Genomic DNA, 25,490 nt, shown 5'->3' with positions numbered 1-25,490 from the left:
GAAACTATCGAATTACGGATTCAGATACTTACAAATGCCATCAAGAATAAGGCTTTTCAGATTCCTGGGGAATTCTCCTTTAGGATTTTTTCCGATGTATGCGCTACGTCAGCACGCCACAGAAAATATTTTAAGAGATTAATCAGCAATTTCCAGAAGGCGGGAGCCCCTCCGGGCATTATACAGCAATTAAAACTCAAAGTTCTTTTAAAGGGCCAGGCTCAAATTTTTCATTCAGTAGAACAGGTATGCATCTTTTTGCAGTTCATTCTCCAGTCACGATAGAGAGCGGGGGGAGAGCATTAGTAGTTTTTGCTTTTTGAGATAACTGGTAGATCATGAAAAAAAGGATTTGGTAAGGTTAATATATTGTAATAAAACTGCACTTCTGGATTATTCTGTATTACTGGATGACTAGAGTTTGCCTCAGTCAATCGCTGGGTGCCATGTCAAGGCACCATTCTAGGGATAAGGGTGGGAGGGGGTTAGGAGGATTGGGGGGGTGTGGGTGGTGGGATAGGAGGGTGCTTGTGGCTGTTTAGGTGCCAGTAATTTAGGGAGGGTAGGGGATGGATGAAGAGGGAGGAGGAGGGGGATGGGAGGGAACATGGGTGTGGGGTAGGCATGAGGGAAAAATAGAAAAAAGCAGTAAATAATGAGAAACAGACACTGAAATGCCACGCAATAGGTTGAAAATTATTTCATGCAACGTTAATGGACTAAATAATAGATTAAAGACCCAGGAAATGCTAGCCTAGTTTAGATCTTTACTATCAGATATATTATTGCTGCAGGAGACACATTTAAAAAATCAGGGTGTACAACCTCAGATTCCCTCGCATATTCAACATGCATTTTTTGTTTCATCGCTGGCCTTGATCAGAGGGGGGGGGGGGGTCGCTATATTGATAATGCAGTCAGTTCAATCAGAAATTTTAAAGGTTTTTTTTTTCTGACATCATATAGGTTAACATGCGAGGGGGAAGTATTGTCAATACCATATTTTTGGATCACGCTTTGATCAGCCTATTAATTCCAGCAGACACACTCGTTTCGAGAGCCAGATAGAGCTTTAATAAGGCATTATTAATAGAAGATGGCTGGGTGGAGCACATGAAAAGCAACCTGGGGGAATTTTTAAAGTTTAATATTGATTGAGGATCAGACTTTGCAGTTTGAGAAGCATTAAAAGCATTTTTAGGGGGCAAGCTATTGCTTTCTCTGCCGCTCAGACAAAAGGAGAAAATACTACAAGATAATCTGAGTAAGGCGGTGGATAAGGCAATCTTGGTATACACCCCATCTAATAGGACGTTGAAAGTATTGAAAGAAGCTAAGCAGAGCCTACGTGAATTTTTCTTTGCAAGGAAACCCCTGAACCATTCCTCATACCTACAGCAAAGGTATGAAGTAAGTGAGTTTGTTGGTAGGTTTCTGGCTTGGTCCGTGAAATTTGGAAATAATTGTAATTATATCAAAATAATAAAATATCCCTTGCAGAACATTAGAACTTTCCCATCAGAAGTGGTCTAGACTTTTTATAAACATTAGGTCAACATTTATATCGGGGGATAGGTAGTTTGCATGAGACAATATAAGGATGGCTGGGGGGACATTCAAGTACCAACAAATGATAAAATCCCTTCCCAATGGTAACGCTCTGGTAAGGAAGGATTGCTGGCTGAATTTTATAAAGCTTTTCCTCAACATTTAGCATCTTTTTTGGTTTGTTTATTTAATCAGATTTTGAAAGGGTGCAGTGTTCCCAGTTCATTCATGGAGTCCATAGTAATTAGCTTTAACAAAAGGAGAAATAGGAACTAGATACCAATTCATATTGGCCCATTAGTCTCCTTAATAGTGATTATAAGCTGTGTACCAAAATTATGGCAAAAGGGTTCCAGCAGCAGCACAAAATATTATTTATCGAGATCAAAATGGATTTCTCCCTGGGAGATTTCGGACTTCAAATACACATTTTTTATACAAGCTATAGATTATTTTCCAATTGAGAATATTAATGCCTCTGCCATTTGACTCAGTGGAGTGGGAATTACTTTTTGCAATCCTTCGTAAATTTGCCTTTCCAGAAAGTTTCTATCGATGTTACGAATGCTATATTCAGGGGCCAAAGAAACTATAGTGATTAATAATATATCAGTCGGAGACATAAAAATCAGTTGTGGCTCTCGTCAGGGATGCCCGAGCTCACCCATTTTGTTTGCACTTTTTATAGAGTCATTGGCTTGTGCTCTTCGTTTAAATTAATCTAATAAACCATTGGTTAGCGGCGCGCCAAAACTTAAGCTATATGCGGATGATATGGTTTTATATTTAGAGGCAGATAAGGATAGTGTTCAGCCAGCTTTTAATAAAATGTCTGAGTTTACAGCAATAGGGGGCTACAAAATGAAACAAGTAAAATCTGACACTTTAATTTTTAATAGCTCCCCTGAGATACTATCGATAGCTATGTAAGCAGCATTTTCAGCTACACGTCCGATTAGATATCTCTGGATTAAGGTGACCTCAAACTATAGTGATATATACGCGTTAAATTATGCTCCTTTATCAATCAAAGCTTGTGCATTACTCAACCATTGGGATAAAGGTTCTTTTACAATTATTGATCGAATATTGCTTATAAAAATGAATCTTTTATCATTATTTTTGTTCGTTTTTTGAAATGTACCAATCAAATGAAAGGGCTTTTTTGGAGCCTTGGAAGGCGATATCCGGTATTTTATAAGAAAATAAAAGCAACCCAGGGCCAAGTGTTTAGTACTCTCCTTGACTCAAGAGGAAGGAGGTTTAGCTCTTCCTTGTTTGAGAACGTACTATCAGGCTACACTTTTAACCTGGCTGAGTTTTGCATCAAAAATATAGCTGTTGGAGATAATTATTATCTACACATTATGTTAATAATAGCAAACGTAGATTTGGTTTCTTTTTTTACAATCCAGAGAATACTGAAATGTATGCACCATAAAACACCTCAAAAAGTAGCAGAACGTGCAATTTATGTTTGGCAAGAATAGAAGATCCCATATTACCATCCTCATATGAAGTTAGATGGATGTTGGTTTGGGTTTGAGCTTTGTGTGTTCTACACTAGCACGTTGGGCAAACATTGGATTCCGTACAATAGGGTATTTTTTTCATAATAATGGTTTTATCAAATGGCAAACACTTCTGAATCATAATATATGCCGGTCGGATTCCTTTTGACCGACCCATTATGATGTAGTTGGTCTGAAAGGAATCCGACCGGGCTTTCAGACTGGCTTCCGACGGGCTCGGAGAGCCTGTCCGACAGTCGGAAAGCAGCCAGTAATCCCAAGGACGGATATTCTCGCCCAAGGAATTACGATGTCAGGTTGACACAGCCTCTCTGTGTTGGCTTTTCCGACACAAAAAGGCTGTTAGAACTCGACTTTGGGGCCCTCAGCACGGCCCCCATTGATTTAACACCTCCGGTTGGAGGTTAAGGGGGCACCATGTTGAAACCTGAACCTTGAGGTACCCGCCACGGGGTGCAAGGATGACCTGTACCTCCCATTTTACAATGGGAGAATGCATTCCAGTAGAAATGCATGCTCCCATTGTAAAGAATAGGAGTGCGACCGAACAGTGTTCAGTCGCATCCTAATTGGTCAGTCGGGACTGCCGACAGGATATCGGTCGGTCCCTTGACCGAGACGATGATGGGCGCAGGAAACTCCACCCGACATTGTAATTAGGCCCTTAATCGTGAACATAGATCACTCAGTCCAACACTCTTTTTCAGCTATACTCAAATGAAGCATTTGCGTTCAAGAAATCGTCTGAATGGTGCGGCTGAGAAAATAAGCCAAGCCTTTTTTTTATCTCACGGCTTAATGGAATCGGCAAGTGGTGCAGAATTCTGCATCAATATTATTGATTTAAGGTGGCATCGAATCACATTGTCAGAATAAGCAATACTTCAGGTTGCATTATTACGAAGGCACACTATGATTATTATAATTGTTTTAGTAGAAAAACAATTCGAGTTTCCAACTTTAAGCGTATGGGCTTTTTTTGTAAATGGGTGCTTATTATACACCCGTCAGAATTAGAAAAATGTACCATGCTGCCGATCCCTCTTGCTTTAGATGTAGATCTCAGCTGGAAGACTGGCTTCACATGATATTTAGCTGTCCTAAATTGAACAGGTCCAAGGCTGGGATTTTTATCGAAATAAGTAAGTGGACGGATAGAATAATTTCACCTGATCCAATGGGAGCCATTTTTGGCGTCCGGCTAAGTACTCATAATCTAACTACCAAATTGAACCAGCTTTTTTTATAGCCTCTCTGATCGCCAAGTCTTTGATTTTGGCAAACTGGAAGTCGGTAAAAATTCCCACCATGAATCAGTGGCATAATAAGATGGATAAGTTGTATGGTTATGAGCATCTGTATGCACAGAGTAGGTGCTATTAGGCATTTTAACAAAATGTGTCAAGGTGGCAAAAGTGCTAGGATTAGAATCAGTAAGTCATGAATTAGTACTGTTTTGTATAATATTTTGATGATAATCCAGTATCTCAGTTTTTATAATGTGGCCATGGGTATATATTTGGATATCTTATGCATAATTTTTATGAATTTATTTGGCATTGGGAAACTTTAATACTACCTATTTAAATATCTTGAATAATTTAGAGAACATTTTATCATGAATTATTAATTGTGTGATCTTATAATGATTCATAATTACTTAATAGTATATTTTGAATAATTTGTATAACAATAATATGAATTATTAATATTGAGGAAAAACTGCTGCTGCTTTTTTCCAATAAAAAGAAAAATGCTTCTTGATCTCTCCGCCCATCATCCTAGCGCCCTTTCCGCTCATGTAATTGCTGGTAAATTAAACTGAAGCTTTAGTTTTCAATCCCAACAAGTCTTCTAATTGGCGGTTGCTAAACGGCTTACCATCAAGGAACTGGAGCCTTGTAGTTGTCATTGTATTCTCTCTCTCATTACAAAAATAAAAACAAGCCATAAATATGGACGTTTATTTGACATTTGATTTGGAAAACCTGGTGAAAGCCCTGCGACGTACACTGGTAGTTGAGTCCCGTGGTTAATTCAGATCGTTGTGGATGTAGACAACCAGCATTTAAGCAGAATAGAGCTCATTAATCACAGCAATGCCCAATTAACTTAGGAGGAGAAAAGCCAGGGTTTCAGAGATTTTATGTGCAGGACAAAATAGTCAAGTCTAGCGATGTAGGCAGGCAGGGAGTTCCATAATCTAGCAGCAACCAGGAAATTGACCGGCCGCCCCATTTGACTTTCCGAAATCTGGGAATGAAGATGTCTCACCTGAAAACGATCTGTGTGACCTGCCTGGGATAAACCGGTTGAAGAGGGCAGAGAGATGTTTAGACCCTTTGTGATGGAGGGCTAGGGAAATCAGGCAAATAGCTTTAAAAGTGATGCGCTTCCTAACAGAAAGCCAGTGCAGCACTCTAATGCCCTCTCTGACAGACACTCGTTTCGGGGTATTAAGAATAAGATGAGCAGGTGCGTTTTTGTACCACTTGCAATTCATTCAATGAGGAGGCTTTTATATTCAGGTAATGGGCATTGCAATAAGCGAGTCTGGAAGACACAAAAGCAATGACCACCGAGTGACGCAGTTAAATTGGAATAAATAGAAAATTTTTCTAAGAGTCCTAATTATGTGGAAGCAGGTGCCCGTGGTGTGATTGACCTGCAACTCGAAATTCAGAGCGGTATCAAAGATGACCCCAATCTTTTTGGCTGCTTTAACAGGAGGCAGGCAAAGGGCCACATTCCACTGGCCACCAACTGGAAGACCAAATGGATTCATGTGCACCAAACACCAGCACCTCAATGTTTTCCATATTACGTTTAGGAAAATCTTCTTTCATCCACATGTTAATCCTGGTCATGCAAAGATTAAACTTGTTAACTACTGAGAACAAGTTACCAGAGATGGATACAATAATCTGTGTGTCGTCAGCATATGAGAGTGCTTGAAAACTGCAGGAACTTATCAGTATGATGAGAGGGTGACATACAGATTGAAGAGAGTGAGGTTCAACGAGGACCCCTGAGGGACACCGCATGGAAGAATAAATACCTTATCTTTAAAGCCACCACAGGTGACAACTCGCATCCTTTTGGTGAGGAAGGAATGGCAGAGATTAAGGGCTTTCCCACTGACACCTGCCTGGTGAGGCAGTGCCAACAACTGCTGACAGATCCAGCAGCACCAGACAGCCACCCCACCCTGATCCACCTGGCAACCGATATTATCAGTCGCAGCAATAAGTGACGTTTCTGTACCATGGCCACTTCTGAATCCGTTTTGCAAAGGGTCAAGGATGCCACATGCGATAAGGAGCTTCACTAATTCCTAATTAAGGTATTTCTCCAAGATTTTGGCAGGTGCAGGCAGAAGTGAGATAGGACAATAGTTTTCTATGTCATCCGGGTCAACACTGTTTTTTTTCTTTTAAGTGGAATAATCCTAGCTTCCTTCCAAAGTTGAGGGGAAAATCCCTGAATCTAGGGCATAATTGAAAACTTCCTGTAGAGTTTTACAAATGCAATCAGGAGCCAAATACAAATATTTTGAGTGGACACAGGTCCACAGGGGTCGCAGATTGAAAGGCTCATAAGAAGCGCCTTGGATTTCTGCTCAGAAATAGGAGGAAAGACAGTGAGCCTAGATGACTCAGTAGAGATGGCCAACGATTCCCTCGAAAAACTGAGTTCAGCAGACAAGGGAAATTCAGAGTAGATCTTAAGAATTTTGTCTCTGAAACAGATGGTCAATCTATAGCAAAATTCTTGTGAAGGGCCATGAGGTGCCAGAATTGGATGGCTGAGAAAGTTCTTTGACAAATTTAAAGACTTACGTAGAGGAGTTACCTGCCATTTTAGTTTCATCTGTGTAGAAGGTGGATTTAGCACGGTTTATAGCTCATTTATATTGACGTAGAAGAATTTTATGACTCTTTTTAATAATAGGGTCACAATGCAATTACCATTTACGTTCTTGTCTACGATAAGTCTTCTGCAACTTTTTAAAAACATCTGTGAACCAGGGCGCCGAAGATTTGAATCAGGTGCAGCGCATACTTGTTGAAGGAGCGACAATATCAAGTGTGGCCCCTATACAATTTTGAAATCCTTCAACTGAGACAGCCGGCAATGTACTTGCAGGACTTTGAGCTGAGTTAAGTGCCTGCTTAAGGCCTGCTAAAATTATTCTACTCCAGTTCCTACCGAAGACTATCTACTGGGCAGCTCACTTTAAAGGGGACTACCTAGTGAGAAGCCCAAATGAGCGAGGCTTCATTGACTGTCAGGGCGGGCGAATTAGAAAAAATGACATCCAGTGTGCTCAGCTATTTGAGTGGGGGCCTTCACCACCAGAGATAAACCACAGTTCTGCATAGATTACATTAATAATAAAGAGTCCTTGTTAGATGGGTCTTCTAAACAAAAATTAAAGTCGCCTAGAAAGGCAAAATTCGGATGGACCAGGAAGGGCTCAAGCACTTGGAACCAAGCTTCAAGGAAATCAGTACGGAGGCTCGGAGGGTGATACATTAGACAGCCAGTGAATACAGGTTTGGCCGCAATTTTCAATCTAAAAGACATCGCCTCCATGACATACGAGGTGTGCAGCGTAACAGCTTCTAAAGAACAATTAAATGAGTCCTTAAAATAATTACCAGGACGCTACCTCTACAGCCAAGACAATCTTGCCAGGATATGAATAGCCTGATGGAATAGCGGCTACCAGATCAGGGCCTGAAACCTCAGAAAGCCAAGTTTCAGTGACAAAAGGGCAGTCAACACGGATAGATGTCATGAGTTCAGTAATTTCAGTGTTATGTTTACAAAGAGAGCGTGCCTTAAGTAGCGCACATGTAATTTAAGGACAGATAGTGGGTTTAACTTTCCTACCTTTGAAGTTGCCTATAATGCAGGGCCGAATAGATATGTCTACCAACAGGTTAAAGTTACAACAGGGGCAGCTAGAGTTTCTCATTAATTAGATCAGTCTAGTGCAATCACTATTCTTCTCCCGAGGGCGGAGCTCGAGGAGCTGCATCCGAGAGTAACACACTAAAGTGGATTTGGAGTAATCTGGGCTGAAACAGGCAGCATCCCTGGCCCCATCCAGGTGCGGATGAGCACTGACGGGCTTGCATTTGGTGCGCCTTTGGCATGCCAGCAGCACATCAGCTACACTTCTGCGCTGGCATGCATCTAAAATAGGCACAGCCGGCCTGAAGACTAGCCCTCAAACCTCCAAAACGGCAGACTGATATTGGGAGCAGCCAAGAAGTGGGGAATACAATAATCCCTCTCTGCTCAAACAGCCATGGCTGCGGCAGACCAAAGGGCTTACAGATGCGAAATGCGGTACAACAAGGAAAAGTAAGAGCCCCCCCCCCCCCCAACATTGTCTCACTAAATAAAATGTGGTGATAATTAAAATTTACTGTATGTGGGGAGCCGGTGTCAGGCGGCATGTCTGGGCTGGAATGTGTCTGAAATAGACAAAGCCGGCCTGAAGACTCACCCGCCAACGTCCAAGATGGCAGAATGAAATTGGGAGCAACCAGGCAGTGGGGAATACAATAAGCCCTCTCCGCTCAATTAGCCAATGCTGCGGCGCACCAAAAGATGTGGCAGATTGTCCTTAAATGAGCAGGAGTGAGCGTCGCTGGTCTTCTTTTTTATGTTGAAAGAGAAGGAAGCTAAAGATTTGCATGCTCTTGGCCAAAAGGTATAGCAGTACCGAGTGTTTGTGCAACAGTCTAATTCTGAAGGATTGATTTACAGAAATTATATATTCCTGTGTGAGAAGAGTTTGATATGTGCAGAGCGCATTCATTGAGAAGAGAGAGGAGTTCTTGTTTTCAAATGAACGAAGTAAGTTGTGAAACAGCTGTTGCTAATTTTTGGTGCTGAAACACAAATAAAATTCCAAACACAAGTTTTGAGTTCGGGATTACAATGGCTAATATTTAAATAAAACATTTAAGGTTCTTAGATGTTGAAACAGTGAGATATTATCACCCAATGTTACAGTTCTCTGGCATTTTGTGAAAACAATGGGGATTGGGGAGGGGCCCGACCAGCGGGAGGCCTGCCCCCACCGGGGAGATTTGGGGCCAGTAAGGGGAAGGGAGGTGCACCGGATAACAGCGTAGAGGCTGTTGGGTTGGCTGGGCTGGTTGGGCGTACTCGGGCTCCTTTTGGGCTAGTTGGGCTGGGGGGGATTATAAGTACGGCCATTTTGTGTCACTGTCCACCATTTCGGTGGCAGTGACACAGCAGCCGGGCTAGGGACGGTCAGGGCGTAAAACTTTTTAGCTTAGTGCGGGTATCGCTTGGCCGTGTGGTGGTATTTCGGTTGTGGCAGCGATGGTGCTTGAGCGGTCGGTTTTGACCGGTTTGGAAGCGGCGGTGTCCCAGAAGCGTGTTGGCTGATGAGGTGCGGCGGAAGAAGTGCGGCGAGCTGATGGCTGGGATGGCGAATCCACGGGTGCAGGAGGCCTTGCGGCTCCTGGGGGAGGCGGGCCGCATGGACCTCGTGAGGCCCGACATTCAGATGAGGCCGCCGCGGCGCGCTGCGAGTAGCGCCGCGGCTGGGGGGCTAGGGCGCCCGGCTAGGTGGGGGGAGAGACTCTCCGCGGGGTGGGGGGAGGGGTGCACAGCGGGGCTGAGGGTTAGCGTGTGGGGGGCGGATGGGGCACTTTATTTCCCCGGCATGCTGGACTCCACTTGTTTTCCTTGGGAGGAGCTGATGGTGAGGCGCTCGGGTGAGCAGCCTGCGGCTCCAGTCCACCGAGGGGATGGGCCGGCTCTGGCTAGTATGGGCGGTCGCACTCCAACGTGGGACCTGGCAGGGGAGCACATAGTACGGCGGAGGAAGGAGTCCCCGCTGCCCCCCCCGAAGGGTCATGACAGCAGCTGGGGGTAGGGGGTGCGCTTTGGTGCGGCGGAAGCGAGTTCGACTTCTTTTTCAGCTGCAGTGCGGAGGGAGAGTGGGGATTTTGGTTGATTTGATGCGGGTAGGTAGGGAGAAGGCGGGGTTGAGCCGGCTGGAGCCCCTGGGGGCGGCCGGGAGGCCATGGATGTTGCTGTGGGGGAGTCGGAGGAGGAGGAGGGGGGGGGGAGATTAGGGAGGGGGAGGCGGGCGAGTAATTTTGGTGGCAATGTGTTGCAGGTACGGACCCGGCAGGACGCGCCCAGAGTGACGGCCCCCTCAGCTCCACTGGTTAAGCGGCGGGACCCGGCGCGCACGCCGACCTTGACGCCAGGTAAGGTTGGGGACGGAGCAGGGAGTGGTGCGGGCAAGCGGCGCTGCGTGCAGGTGTTGGTGGGGACGGATGCTGGTGGAGAGGATGGGGGGCGGCTGGTAAAAGGCAGTTATGTCAAGGACACTTTGGTAGGCACGGACGGGGGTGGCGCGGCGGTGGCAGCTGGGTCCGGAGATGGGTCGGGGGCGAATGGGGGGCCAGTGTCGGGTGGCGCGTCGGCAGGGGAGCCCGCGGCTGAAGGGAAGGAGAGTTGTTTGGTGCCAGTGCGCAAGCTCCCATGCATGGGGGTGGCGAAGCCCCCAAGGGTTCACTTGTCGCTGGCCACGAAAGAGGAAGGGGGAGTACATAGACATGTTGAAGCTGTTGCACAGGGAGTTGACGTTAAAGGAGGGGTCCAGAGAGGAGGAACAGGAATTGGCACGGCGCCCCAAGGTGCCCCTGACGATCGATAATTGGTCGGCGGCGTTCCTGAGATATACTAGCGTATGTTGTGAAAAGTATCCGGATCGTTCCATCGCATTGTTCAAGTACATGGATGTGGTGCGGAGGGCTCAGGTGACATATGGGGGGTACACCTGGTCCCATTATAATGAGAAAGTCCGGGCTCGAATGGCAGCGGATCCGGAGGCGAAGTGGGGGGAACTGGATTCTGACTTGTATCAACAGACGATGGGCGGGGCGAAGTTTGGTCGCACCGTTTACACGGCCAGCGGTTTGCCGCTCGCGCCGACCCCTTTTCGACCCGGGTGGGGCGGGGCAGGGAGACTCAGCAGGGTAGGCTACAGTCGGGGCTTGCTGTAACTTTAACAAGGGGGCGTGTGGCCGGCAGTTGTGCCGTTTCCGGCACGAGTGCTCCAAATGCTGGCGGAGGCACCCAGTGGTGCGCTGCTGCGGTGTTGGGGGGCCGCCTGGGCAGCAGTCTGCTGCGGGAGGACCTCAGAGTGGGGGGCCCAAGGGTGGGGGGCGAGAGGGGGCGCGGGGGCCGTGGTAAAGGACTCATATGCCGGATAAGTTGAAGAGGATCAAGCCTTGGCTGGCGGCGTATCCACAGGCGGATGATGCGGCAGTGTTGCGACGGGCTTTCCGGGAGGGGTGCAGGTTGGGCTATGAGGGCCCTTGGATTGCGCGCTGGGCGGACAATCTGAAGTCGGTGAATGCGCACGAGGGTGTGGTTTGGGAGAAGTTGCTTAAGGAGGTTAAGGAGGGCCGGTTGGTGGGCTCCTTCCCTGAGCCGCCTATGCCGTGTTTGATCATCTCCCCGATTGGGGTGGTCCCCAAAAAGGAGCCGGGGCAGTTCAGGCTCATGCAGCACTTGTCGTGGCCGGAGGGGGAGTAGGTGAACGATTTCATTTCAGCTGACCTCGCGTCCGTGTCGTATTTGTACGTCGATGTGGCGCGGAGGCTTGTGGCTGCGGTGGGCACGGGCGCGATGATGGCAAAGTGTGACATTAAATTGGTGTTCCGCTTGCTCCCGGTGCATCCGGAGGATCACCAGTTGCTGTGGATTCAGTTTGACGGGGGCATTTTCGTCGACAAGGCGCTGCCGATGGGCTGCTCGATTTCTTGCACGCTGTTTGAGCGTTTCAGTTCCTTGTTGCAGTGCATTTTTTCCAGGCGCACAGGCTCTGAGATGGTGACGCACTACCTGGATGACTTCTTCCTGGCGGGGCAGCCCGGTTCGATGGACTGCCAGCGGCTGCTGGACGGTTTTACGGACCTCATGGGGGACTTTGGGGTTACCTTGACGCCAGAGAAGATGCACGGTCCCAGTACAGTGTTGTCCTTTCTTGGTATAGAGCTCGACTCAGCGGCCATGGAAGCACACCTGCCAAAGGACAAGAGGTCTGCAATGTTGGCTTTGGTTGGCGATATGCTCGACAAGCGGAAGGTGACTGTGCGGGAAGTGCAGGTCCTGTTGGGCCATCTGAACTTGCGTGTTGCTGGCGGGACAGACGGTCTGCGGGCGGCTGGGATTGGCGTGGTCGGGTTTGACATTGCCGCACCACCATCTGCGGTTGTCGGCAGGGGACGAAGAAGGACTTGCGGATGTTTTTGACGTTTTTGAGGCGGTTCAACGGTGTTCCCATGGCGCCGCCGGATGAATGGGAATGGGACGTCACGTTGTATCCCAATGCGGCTGGAGTTGGAGGTTTTGGTTGGTACTGGACGGGGTGTTGGTGTGCGAAGCAGTGGCCGCCGCATTGACAGGAGGGAGGCCGTAGCATCGCGTTTTTGGAGTTGTTCCCGTTGGTTGTGGCAGTCTCAGTGTGGGCACCGGAGTTGGCGCACAGGCGGGTCTTCTTCAGGGTTGACAATATGTCAGTGGTGTATGTGGTGAACCGGCAGTCGGCCAGGGACCCGCAGGTTTTGAAACTGATGAGAGTGTGTGTGTTGCGCTGCATGGAGAACACCATTTTGTTTCAGGCTCACCACGTCCCTGGGGTGGACAATGACATTGCGGATGCTTTGTCTCGTTCACAGTGGCAGAGGTTCCATGGGCTAGCCACGGAGGCGGAGACGGCCAAGACACCGGTTCCGAGGGAGCTCTGGTCGGTGGGAGATGCAGGGTCGTTCAGCTGGTAAGGGCATCAGTGGCCGCGTCCAAGTGGAAGGCGTACGTTCAGGCTTGGGAGGAGTTTCTTCGGTCCGGTGCGGTAAGGTGCAAGGATCAATGGATGAGGGAGGAGCAGGTGGTCAGGTTCATGTTGGCTCTGATGGACAGGGGTTTGTCGCGGGTGACGATTGCAGGTAAGCTCTCGGCGGTGGCGTTCATGGGGAAGCTGTGGTGGGGTTATCCGCTGTCGGCAGGGGGAGCTGGGGGCCCGAGGGGGGCGGGGGTGAGTCAGCGGCAGCCGATCACGGTGGATTTGCTGGAGGGTCTGCTTTGCGCGTTGGCGGCGGTGTGTCAGGACAGGGGTGACAGTTATGTTTTCCACGCTCATGTCTTGGCTTTTCTTTGGAGCGTCCGGGTCTCGGAGTTGGTGGGCCCGAAAGGGGGTTCGGGTGTTCGGGTGGAAGATGTGGACATACGGGCTCAGGAGGTGGCGGGGCGCTTGCGTCGCTCAAAAACAGATCAGCGGGGGGGGGGCCCGGGAGGGAGTGTGCCCCGGGGCCTGGGGGCGGCGGTTGGCGGAAGGCCCGAGCGCGTTGGGGGAGGAGGTTTTCAATCGGCGGGAAGGAGGTCGGGTGACGGCGGCTCAGGCTCTGTGGGTTCTGCGGCACGCCCTGCGGTGGATGGGTGAGGACCCCAAGGCTTTTGGGACGCATTCCTTTCGAATCGTTGCGGCGACGGAAGCGGCTCGGAGGGGTTGGGGGAAGGAGGAGATCAAGCGGCTGGGGCGGTGGAAGTCGGATTGCTACCGGACGTACATCAGGTTGCGGGGGATGGAAGGGGTTCATTGACCTGCTTGTTTTTGCCCTCTCACGTATGTGTCTTTGCAGGTGCTGTGGCGGGGCCGGATGCGGCTGTGGTGCAAATTTACGTTGTGGGACACTCCTTTGTGAAGAGGGCAGAAAGGGCTGAGTGGGACAGGCACCGGAAATTGAACTTGGAGCGGGATGAGAGTTTGTTTCGATGTCATTGGCGGGGGAAGGGGGAATGCGTTGGCATGAGTTGATGCCCTTGTTGAACAATGTGGTGCGGGGGGCGATTGCTCGGATGTGGTGGTTATTCGTCTGGGAGAAAATGACCTGGTGCAGTGTAAGGGCTTGGCGCTGGTAAAACAGATGAAGAGGGACCTGTTGGAAATACGGAGGCAATGGTCAGGGTGCTACGTGATTTGGTCTGATCTTATCCCTAGGAGGGTCTGGAGAGGAGTGGAGCGTCAAGGGGCTATTGATAGGACAAGGAGGAAAATCAATAGGGAAATGAAGGAGTTTTGTGCCAGGGAAGGTATAGGTAGGATGGAGCATCCTGAGCTGGTTTACGGGGCGGTGTACTTTTTTAGGGAGGACGGAGTTCACCTGTCTCGGTATGGGATGGAGTTGTATGTGGTACAGTTGAAGGAGGCTCTGGATGTAGCTTTGGGGGTGCGCAGGTATCCTCGGGGGTGGAGTCCTATGGGGGGGTCAAAAGTCGCTAGCCGCTTTCGAGTGGCGTTGTTTTCCTAGTTGAAAGGGGAGGGTACTGCAGGAGGCCTGGGCTGTTTGGCAGGTGATGGGGGACACTGAGGTACACTGAGGTCAAGTTATGAGTAATTAGGTAGGGGGCCTGTTACAACTGGGGATGTTGTGTTTATGAGGCCCAGGTTGTGGTTAAAATGTTAGGGTGCACCTGCTTCCAATAAAGCGGCCTTTGTCACACCTTAATTTGTGTCTGTGGTCAGTGCTCCCCCCCCCCCCCCCCCTTACTGGTGGGCCCCAAACAATAGTGACGCTATAAAGAATTTGAAAAGTGAAGAAAATTTAATGAAAGAGAGCACTTTGGAATCATGTACATTTTTTATATTTTAAAAAATTGCAATGGAATAATAATTAATACATACGTCTATCGTTCTTCACTATATTGCTCATGCAGTAGAGGTCTCAAATTAGATTTGTGCCTTTGGTAGTACCAGCTACTATTATGGGGTGCCTTTCAATGCCTTCACCACTACATTTATAAGTTGCAATTGTGTTTTTTGTCAGGGGGGAGTAACAGCTTGTGAAAATGGATTTTATTGGACTTTGCAATAACGAGGTGGATACATCACAGGCCATAGGATATTGCATACGGGTATCGTAATCAGTAAAGACGAGAGAATCACAATGGGATTGACGTCACCAGGTGTGGGTTCAAGGAACTTGTAGTGTGCACCAATATATACTCGGAGTGGCGTGATAAAAGCCAGCTTGGCAACTCCAGTGCGGAGTAGGTGGAGAGAAACTGCAGCAAAAAAGCTGCGGGATAAGAAAAGTAAAGACATGTCCTTCCCCATCTCTGGGTATGCTGAGGGGAGTGAAGCACAGAGAAAGGACTCTAGAACTGGACAGCAGGGTGCAAGTGAAGGTGATGTGGTGCAGGAATAATTTTGCCATGGCCAGCATATCACACTCAGTGTATCCCAGTGAGAGTGTTGTTGGTGAGGGACAGTGTCGCTGGGTGCAGCTTACGGTGACATGCAACACTGCCAGATTTCATAATGTAAGCCTCACATGACAAGGAACAATATGTTTAGGACAGTTCCACTAAGGGAAAGAGGTGCAAGGGTGCACAAAGCAAGGCCACAGGCCAGTGTAGCGAGGACTGAAATGCCTACTGTGGCGAGGCTTAATGAGGCACAGGTTTGTAGGAGGGGCACCAGTGAAATCCAAGTACAAGAACACACCATACGTAAGCTGTCCAAACTTTGCTGGTCATTGAAGGGATGAAGATATAGACATCAGTGGATAGACGAACATGGGGGCGGGGGGGTACTGTGTACTTTTGGATGAGACGCAACATATGGATCACACTTGGTTCAATCATGCGAAGTCTTTAAACAGGGTCGCCAAATAATGTTAAAGGCACTTGACTGGTCATCAAGTCAGTATATGATACACTCATGTTCAGTCATTCTTTTAAACCAATTACGAGTGAGTCGAATCAGATTCCAAAATCTAAGTATACTTAATTCTGCAGCTTATAGTGCTGTTGCAAACCATCTTCTTCAGCAGGCAGTCACCCCCAATAATATTGGATATTTCATGCAAAATAACAAAGAAGGTTAAGACCAGAAATTGAAAGCGGAAGGAACTATGCAGGGACTACCATATCGGAGACCAAAACTGTGCAGGATATGGACAGGAGATAGATTTTCCAGGCCCCCACCTTCAGCCACAGGTAGACAGGCACATATAGGCTAAGTGTACTTTATATGGGGGATCAGTGCCACTCATAGTTCAGTACCATAAACAAGCTATATGTAACACTGGCCTCTCTGTGTCCCTTCACATGCAGCACAGAGATATCAGAATGGTCCTTGTCAGAGAATTGTATTTATCATTTCTCCTGCCATGTATTCATAAGGGTCTCCAACGTTTGGGTAGAAAAGAGTATATCAATAATGGTACCATACAGACCAGAAACCATACGTCTGAATGTCCAAATAAAAACAATCAGAAATATGCACGCAGAGGGGGACACGGGCAGGAGTTAAAGCTGGATTTTCATCAAGCAACAGCACTTTTTAATCTCTGATATTGCATCATCACTGCCTGCTGGTTCTATGTCACCCGAGCTGGAAACAATAACAACCACTTGTAGTATTATTACATTGTGCGTGGTACCACATATAACTGTGGTTTAGTATTGCTAATAGTACAATGTATAACTACTACCCAATCCATTTTCTTCAAGTATGCTGGCTACAGTACCTATCTCTGAAAACAAAGACTATTCAAGTATCCCCATATCCTCCTTCAGTTAAGGCTGTGCTGCTGCTGCCACACGGACCACTCGCTCTCCCCCCCCCCCCCCCCCCCCCCACGCTATTGCTAGCTCCTGGCATTTAAACCCCCACTCAAATCAGTGTCTTCAAATTTCTGGGTCAACTCAGAATGCTGTAAATGTGTTAAAGTGAAATCTGTTACTTGCACACGGAAAGCATCATGTGAAAGAATGTTAGTCATTGATGCAGTGCTTGGCTTCGCCCCAGGTCATCTAAACAATGTCTGTAATCATACACCATTGGTCAGTTTTCGTTTAGTTTAGCAGCAGTTTTGCCCTCCCAAGTGTCACTTGGGAGTTTTCGGGAACAGTCCCTACTTTATGTGCTATTTCCACACATGCATCTGCAGCCAGGGCAGCCATCTCCACACCACTTGTCGCCGTTTCAGCTCTACTATCTCCAATGATCGCTCTGACTTACTAAAAAACAACTAATCGAACCACCCTTCGTCCTCTCGATTGTCCTCGTTGGAATTATAATAGGTTCCTCTATTATTAAACAGTGCTAAGGGTAACGAGTTAGAACAGTATGTTGTGTACTACTAAAATCGGTGTGGGTATGTGTAGATGTGGCACCCAAGCTCGTTGTGCAATGTGAACTCAAATAAGACAAAACCATAAAATGGTGGAATGGAATTAATCCAGAGTTTTTACCACTGTATCAAATTAGCTAAAATATTGCAATTTGCCACCTTTTGTGCTGTCTAAGTGTACTAGCTCATACACGAAATGCCTCTATTTGAACTTTTTTTTTTTTAATATTCAAGTGGTTTCTATTTTGGATGGCACAAACTTTATTTTGTAACATTTTCTAGAAAACTACAACATAAGAAGCAGAGTGCAGCCATCATAAGTTAGTCATGCAGTGCAGTCACATTTTGGATTCAAACATTTGCAATATTCTTATCCAGTTAAGCTACTTTCGTCACAGTTGTTACAAAGATGATGTCCCCAATTACAAAACCTTAACGATAGATATTGCTGCAACCATATATTTTTCTGTGTTTTTGTAACGGCTCCACTTAGAAAAGAATGCCCATCTAATGCTGGTTAGAATAAGCACACGATAGGTTCACGTGTACACCGCCCCAGGGGTACCTCAGTAAAGGCAGCATGTATTCAAGGCCCCCTTTGGGTGATTCCTGTGAAACTAAACCTCTTTAAATACTCCACGGGGGGCAGTAAGATTATTTCAGTCTGATGCTGTACTTGTCTCTGCTCATCACACGCAAACTTTGCGCATTTAGTAGTGCTAGGCAAAGTGAGTTGCAGAATTCATCACACAGTCGCGACTGCCCATACAGAGCACTAGGGAAGGTACACCCCTCAAATGTGAGAAGTGCAGATGGACTCCTTTCGTGATGGTCCTACAACTGAAACTACAGAGTTCCAATAAAGAGCCAGAGTACTGGCCTCGCTCAAAACAAGCATGTTCCAGGCACTATACTGCTGAGCAAAACATATTTCGAATTCTTCGCTTCTTCATGCAAAAAGCTGAATTTGTAGACGAAAAAAGGGTCTGCCCTGCTACATGCTGTGGAAGCTCCAACAGAATAGTATGCACCCCTCCAATAATTATTAATCACTGTTTAAATTATATATTCCTTCTGCTAACATTGTTCTCTGCTCTGGATTCCATGAAGGTTTAATGCGTTTTAATGTGACAGACAATTTGTTCTTAGTAAATTTTTGCACTGCATATAACCTTTCTAGGTAGGTGAAGTAAGCTTGAACTGCTGTTGCTTTCATTTCTATGTATGACAAAAGCTTGCAGTGTAGTGCTCAATTCTGTACTTGTGACATATGAAGTGCCTGCTAAGCTTGCTAAAAAACCTTTCCGAATGCAAAACAAACTATTGTCTTTTTCAATGTTTGCCTTTTAATACCTTTTAACTCCATCATACATAAGCTATTTTGTTTCCACTTTTATCTTGACAATGCACACTTAACTCAAAACAGGAACTATCATATTATGTTGTGTTACGTTATAACGATTATGTCGCTAAGGCAAATCAGCGCTCTGATTTCATTTAGAAGTCAAATTGATGGAAAATACTGTTTCTATCTATTAACCACAAGGGTAGAGAGTTGATTCTGGGTTCTCTGGGTAGGAGGGAGGTAGAGGTGAGTTGGGGAGCAGTCCTACCCATTTCGAGCCTGCTGCCCTTACAATCAGCCTGACCAGTCCTTGCGACCCAAACAAGAAATGTCCCGTGCACACGATAAAATAACCCATTACCCGGATGAGGACAGATATGCCCGCACAGACCCATGCCTCCACTACCACATACAGAGCAGTTTACGAGACACGCCCGTCTCCATTCGTAAACTTTCCAGCTGTTTGGAATTATTTACCAACGCTGTCCTTTACATTCTGAACGACAAAACAGCGTTTCCAGCCCTGATGAGTCACAGCCGCTACACAGTGTGACGAAACACGTGTCGGCTTTATTATTTATCACAAACAAACTCTACTTGGATGTACTGATCATTCATCACGTCATTAAAACCCTCTATACCTAACCAGACTAATCTTTTCTGAATCTTATTTGATACAATTACGTAATCAAGGTCTTCACAAGAAAACCACTTATCTTATCGTGTGCACGGAACATTTCTTGTTTATGTTGGAATAGGAGACACGTCTCCTTACCTTGGCAGGGGCTGTTTTTTCCGTTGGGTTTGTTCCCCTGACCCGAATGCACCGGACTTTACGTTTGTAGCAACGATCCACACTAAGGGAACACGCAGAGCGCCAAAACTTCCTTACCGCAATCCAAACCCATTCTCCCACGTTGAATACACAGTCCTTGCGACCCCACTGGTACGGAAGAACTACAGCAAAGCTAAAGAGATGAATTTGGTTACAAGTAGTGCAAGTCCAAGAAGACCCAACACTTAAGAGAGGTAACTCATGTTCTATGCTTTGAGACAGTCTTAATGTGACTTAATCACTAGAGGAACACTCGTTCATATCTATATATCTTTCAAAGTAGACACTAATAAACATATCATTGTCCACAGTCGAAGGGCAATGACATCACCAAATTCTCCCGCTGATGCTCAGCAACCATGTCCCCAAATACTTTTCGTGGGACAGTTGATGGGAAGGCAGGAGGTAATGGTAAATGACTACATTTCAGAGCATAAAAGGGATATTTTGATTCAGGAAAGTCGAACAGTGTTATGTTTAGGAGCAAGAATGTATAAACGTGCAGAAATACCAACATTTTTGGAAGAAAAAGTAAGTTAGGGGTGTTCTCCCCCTACATGGGGAGTGAACTTTCTTTCTTATACATCATACTGTGTTTTGCTTTCTCTCCACTCCTCTTAATAAAAGAAGGGCTACAAGGAAGTATCAGACGTATGTACGTAACCTGCATAAATTATTTTTGGTATCTCTGTATTGGCCTTCAAGGGCCTGTTCTTTACCAGAACAATAATCAGAGAAGCAGCCTTCTTGCAAAAGCTGCTCCAGTGCTGAAAAGCCTAAAACTGTGAAGAAAAACGACAAAATACTGTGACAACAAAAGACGTACTCACCATGCCTGACGTCGAGTTTGCTGTTCTCCTCGTTTGTAGCTGACCTTTTCTTTCCCCCGGAAGCTGTGAATCACAGTTGAAAGGTTACATATAAGCAGTTCTAGGAACCCGTGATACACATTCGATAACCACCACTAAAGCCACTGGAAGAGTTCGAGCGAGTCTATTTTTACCTTTTTTATTGGAAGCAATCTTGGTGTTGTGGTAAGTGAGAAACAAACACTGGCAAAGCCAATAGTCCAAGTTTTCTATAATGAAAAGTCATTCACAAGTGTCACTAATGCACAGAATAGACACAGTGGGGCAAACAGCAGTGCATGTTTCCTTCACAAACAGAGCAGCTAAATAGATCACCAGGAGCCGAAAAGGCAGAGGCCGAAAAGGTTAGAGTGTGTGCAGAATATTACAGATCTCCTGCAAAAGGTGGAGGGGTAAGACCTTCCCCTCCACCTCCGTAATTCACGCTCGCTGACCCCCTTCAGGAAGGGACTCAAAACCTGGGTCTTCGACAGACACCGCAGCATAGCGGCTTTATTTTTTTATTATTAAGCGCCTGGATACGCTCTCGGGTGAGAAGCGGCACTTTAGAAATACCGCTTGATTGACAGATAAGCCTCGTTCAGAGGTCCTGGAAGGGGTGGGTGCCCCACAGAAGGACTACAGAATCGGAGTTCACTGATAAGGATGGAGAAAAGGGAAGGTATCCTATGGGGGAGAAGAAGCAATGGGGTCTGCTTCCCATTCAATCTACAGCAATACACACAAGATGATAGACGGAATGTTGCACAATGGCAAAACATTCACCCCCAGTCACAGATCTGGGTTTAATCCATCATTATTTTGCTCACCAAGCCTCCCCACTTCAGACATGGCCATATGCAAAGCAGTCTTGACCCTGTGCCTCATGGGAACAGTCCAGACCGAACTGCCAAACCACGTCTTCCCTGGACCGGAATCAAGAATCCTAGGACCGGTTTCTGGCTATCAGCCGTCTTCAGCCAGGATAGCTTCACTCCATGGGCGTAGTGAGCACGGGACCCACGTCTGGGCATACCCTTACCACATAGGGTGAACAGCAAAACACACAAGATGATAGACGGAATGTTGCACAATGGCAAAACATTCACCCCCAGTCACAGATCTGCGTTTAATCCATCATTATTTTGCTCACCAAGCCACCCCAGTTCAGACATGGCCATATGCAAAGCAGTCTTGACCCTGTGCCTCATGGGAACAGTCCAGACAGAACTGCCAAGCCATGTCTTCCCTGGACCGGAATCAAGCATCCTAGGGCCGGTTTCTGGCTATCAGCCGTCTTCATCCAGGATAGCATGACTCCAGTGGCGTAGTGAGCACGGGACCCACGTCTGGGCATACACTTACCACATAGGGTGAACAGAAAAACACACAACACGATGGACGGAATGTTGCACAATGGCAAAACATTCACCCCCAGTCACAGATCGGGGTTTAATCCATCGTTATTTTGCTCACCAAGCCACCCCAGTTCAGACATGGCCATATGCAAATCAGTCTTGACCCTGTGCCTCATGGGAACAGTCCAGACCGAACTGCCAAGCCATGTCTTCCCTGGACCGGAATCAAGCATCCTATGAGCGGTTTCTGGCTATCAGCCGTCTTCAGCCTCTTCCCATGAGGCACAGGGTCAGACTGATTTGCATATGGCCATGTCTGAACTGGGGTGGTGGAGTGAGCTAAAGAATGGTGATGGATTAAACCCAGATCAGTTGACTGGGGGTGAGTGTTTTATTTGCTGAAACGCTCTGTCCATCATCCCCTTTGGTATCGCTTTGTTCGCCCTAAGTTGGCAGGGTATGCCCAGGCGTGGGTCCCTTGCTCACTCTACCACTGGATTCAAGATAGCCTGGCTGATGAGGATTATAAATCCGAAACCGGTCCCAGGATGCTTGTTTCCGGTCCAGAGAAGACATGGCTTGGCAGTTCGGGCTTGACTGATTTGCATATGGCCATGTCTGAACTGGGGTGGTGGAGTGAGCTAAAGAATGGTGATGAATTAAACCCAGGTCAGTTGACTGGGGGTGAGTGTTTTATTTGCTCAAACCCTCCGTCCATCATCCCCTTTGGTATCGCTTTGTTCTCCCATTCAATCTACAGCAGGAAATGGAAACTGAAAAGAGAATAAATAGGCAAATTTTGTCAGCCCTGGTGTTGAAGAACAAGCAGTGTAGTCCTCTCTCAATAATCTAGATGTGCTCTTTGCCAAGGAATTGCATGCAACAAGATCATTGCACTAGATGTACCCCTGTGTGAACTTTCACATGATGAACTGCAATTGAAGCATTATTTTGAGGAATGCAAACAATTAGTTCTAGGATGGGCTACCCTAAGGACCTCTTTTGTACTATTGCAATAACTCTTTCTTTCATGACACTCAAGCACAGCTACAGCAGTACAAAAAACTGGGACTGGAAATTTCCTGCAAAAAGCAGTAGAAATGTGTTTTCCATCACTCATGTGTGAGATCTTCAGATACTCTATTTATTTCCTTTGAAGTCTGGTATTTACCTATAGCCCTGTATTTACTTTAAGACGGGTATTGTACAGAAATGAAAAGATAAAAATGCCAGTGGGTGCCAGACTCATATCCGCCATATGAAACTACAAGAGGGCTATTAATATTCTTTCAACTTAAAGACTTGAACACGTGATCGACCGACTACTGGGGTTTGGTAGGCACAGTATATTAGTCATATAATCAATCAGCCTCCACATCCCAAACACTTTAGTGGATAAGCCCTATGTTTGTGAAATCAAGATAAGTATATTATGCAAAGGAAATGTATAAATTGGCTTGGGAGTTAAATCGCGATAAATGGATAATCAAGTTCTCAAATTTCCCAGCTCCATGAATGAACTCATCCAGTCCTGGTTTTTACTGTTGCATGCTGGGATTTGTAGTATTGTTAAACCCCTTATACAACTAGGACCGCAAATCCCACAATTCAAAGATAAGATCTGAACTGGATGAGCTACACCTGCGTGGAACTGGGAAACTTGGGCTCTGTAGGGTAACAAAGCAGCAAAATAGATCCAGGTCATGTGGGTCAGTTTCAGCCAGTCCTGATTTTCTAGCCAGCAGTTACAGGGATGATGGCACATGTAGGCTCGTAGCAAAAAGAGGAAAGCAAATCTACAAATCAAAGAAGTGTTGTTGGCTATAAAGACAGAACAAAATCTGAAGATGGGCCACAGGGCTGGGCCTATTTCCAGGCATGAAAGCATCAACAACATAGAGCTCATGCCAGGTTAAAAGTCATTTTTAGTGTTCGGTGGATTGCCACGACTTTAGGAGTAGGACAGTGATTTATCTTGCAAATATTTTATAATAATACCTTGAGGACTTGATGACACCACAATATTCGTCATATATCACTGTCATTTTTATTTTCTATTAACGTTTCTTTATTGTCTTAAAAATAACCAATAAAAATATTTGAACTCGAATACATTGAGGACTTAATAAATTACTTGCGGAAACATTGCTATTAGCAATCTGCACACCATGCACACCCCTCACTCAGAAATAAACACAGACGCAAAAGTTGCAAGTATAGAAACATTGAACTAGGATCACCTACGGTTTAGCCACATGAGCCCAAAACTAAAGCTCACAATTATGCCACAATCTAATCACAGGTTCACGTTAGCTTCACATGTTCCGACACCTCTCAAAGATGTTCAATAATCATAGATGCGTTTCACCTTGTTTGGACTCCTTTATTGTGATGGTGACTGCATCTCGACTTAAGTGTAAAGAAGCTTGAGGGAGCTACATGTTTCACAGGTCCATGGTTGAGTAGTAGCCCGTCCAGTCCAGGTTTTTTTTCCTTTGCATTCTGTGGCTTGCAGTCCTTATTTCAGAGTGGATCAACTGGACTTAAAACTGCACACACACAAAAATCCTGGACTTGGTGATCTCATCTCACATGGACTGGAGAAACTTGAGAGCCTTTCTTTAAATATTGGCTAAAAAGACTAACTCACTGAATTTTTTTTTACAGGTGGCATATGCTACTTGGGAGCTATGCTCCAACACGACTAACCTAGTTTGTTTGGCTGAATTATCTGCTTACATCTTATGACAAAAGAGCCTTCACGTGTCCCGGTGTGATGTGACATGTTTGATCTTACACAAAACAAATACACGAAACTAGCAAATCAAATGGACTTAGGGAGAATACATGGCGGCTTCCCCACCGACGTTAGCTATGCCAGGCTCTGCTCTAAGGAGGCTTGATTTTCTAATCGATCGGGAGAATTAAGAAGGGGCAGGGGGTTGAGCAAAATAACTTGATAATGATTCCACTCCATTGAATAAATAAATGTCGGAGAAGCCGTAATGGCTGCTCGATTGGCAGCTGAATCAGGCTCTCCGTTAGCTCCGCCAATCCAGGTATTGATTTTGAAGCCGGGGGGCTGTGCGGGTCAGGCAGCGACGATATCGGGTTAATTACAGCAACACTGGCGGACATTGATAGGCCCAGCCGCGCGAGCTGAGTGATCAGCAGGTTATTGGCCCGGCACATTAAACAGTATAAAGAGACGGCCCTCGTGCAAACAACTCAGACATGACAATCGATACAGTACCGTGGCAGAACAGCAGCCGCCAGTGAGCGATATCCGAACTGCCGATATCCGAACTGCCTGTCAGTGGTCAGTCTGGAGAGGCAGCGCGGGCTGGGAAGCAGGGCGCATGGCCTGCTGGGAAATGAGAGACTTTGGAACCAGTCGAGCAGCCTTCAAAGTCCTGTCGGCTGCAAAGCGGCGCCAGGTCACGTGTGACGCTTTCAGCCAGTCTTGGCTTTAGCCCCAGTTTCTCATCGTGTTCTGGGACTTGTAGTTAGTTTCACGTTTAATATTGCTAGTTAGGAGGGGTGAAGTCAATCTCGCTTGGCATAGGGCCACTTAGCATTGAATCGTTCGCATTGCACCTCGTAATATTTCTCAACTCGCGGGGAGAGGCTCCTTTTAAATGAAAACATGCTGTGCGTTGACAAATCTTGGAGTGTTAATAAAAAAAACATGTGTGCTAGAGACTGTCAGGGACTGCATATCAAGGAAATCTGATTAATCTCAAATTCCTCACTTAACAGCATTGTAGGCATTACTGCCAAGTGCCCCTAAGGAAATTTTGATGCCCTCAGACAGTCCTGT

At 46.4% G+C, this 25,490-nt stretch overlaps 1 long non-coding RNA gene across 1 annotated transcript in view; it reads right to left on the bottom strand.

The window, feature by feature from the left end:
• The window catches only part of LOC147665641 (uncharacterized), a 90,497-nt gene extending 65,463 nt beyond the window's left edge, over positions 1-25,034 (bottom strand). Inside the window, exons 1-2 of the long non-coding RNA XR_015305013.1 lie at positions 24,924-25,034; positions 20,295-20,357 (exon numbers count right to left, since the gene is read on the bottom strand). This is a non-coding gene — a long non-coding RNA (uncharacterized LOC147665641). The remainder of the gene's footprint in view (positions 1-20,294; positions 20,358-24,923) is intronic.
• Between the last annotated feature and the right edge of the window lie 456 nt (positions 25,035-25,490).

The sequence above is a fragment of the Lissotriton vulgaris genome, unplaced genomic scaffold (genome assembly GCF_964263255.1).
Source record: "Lissotriton vulgaris unplaced genomic scaffold, aLisVul1.2 SCAFFOLD_3708, whole genome shotgun sequence".
Classification (NCBI taxonomy): domain Eukaryota; kingdom Metazoa; phylum Chordata; class Amphibia; order Caudata; family Salamandridae; genus Lissotriton; species Lissotriton vulgaris.
Note: the sequence above shows the minus strand (reverse complement) of the source record. Positions and strands in the feature narration are given on the sequence as shown.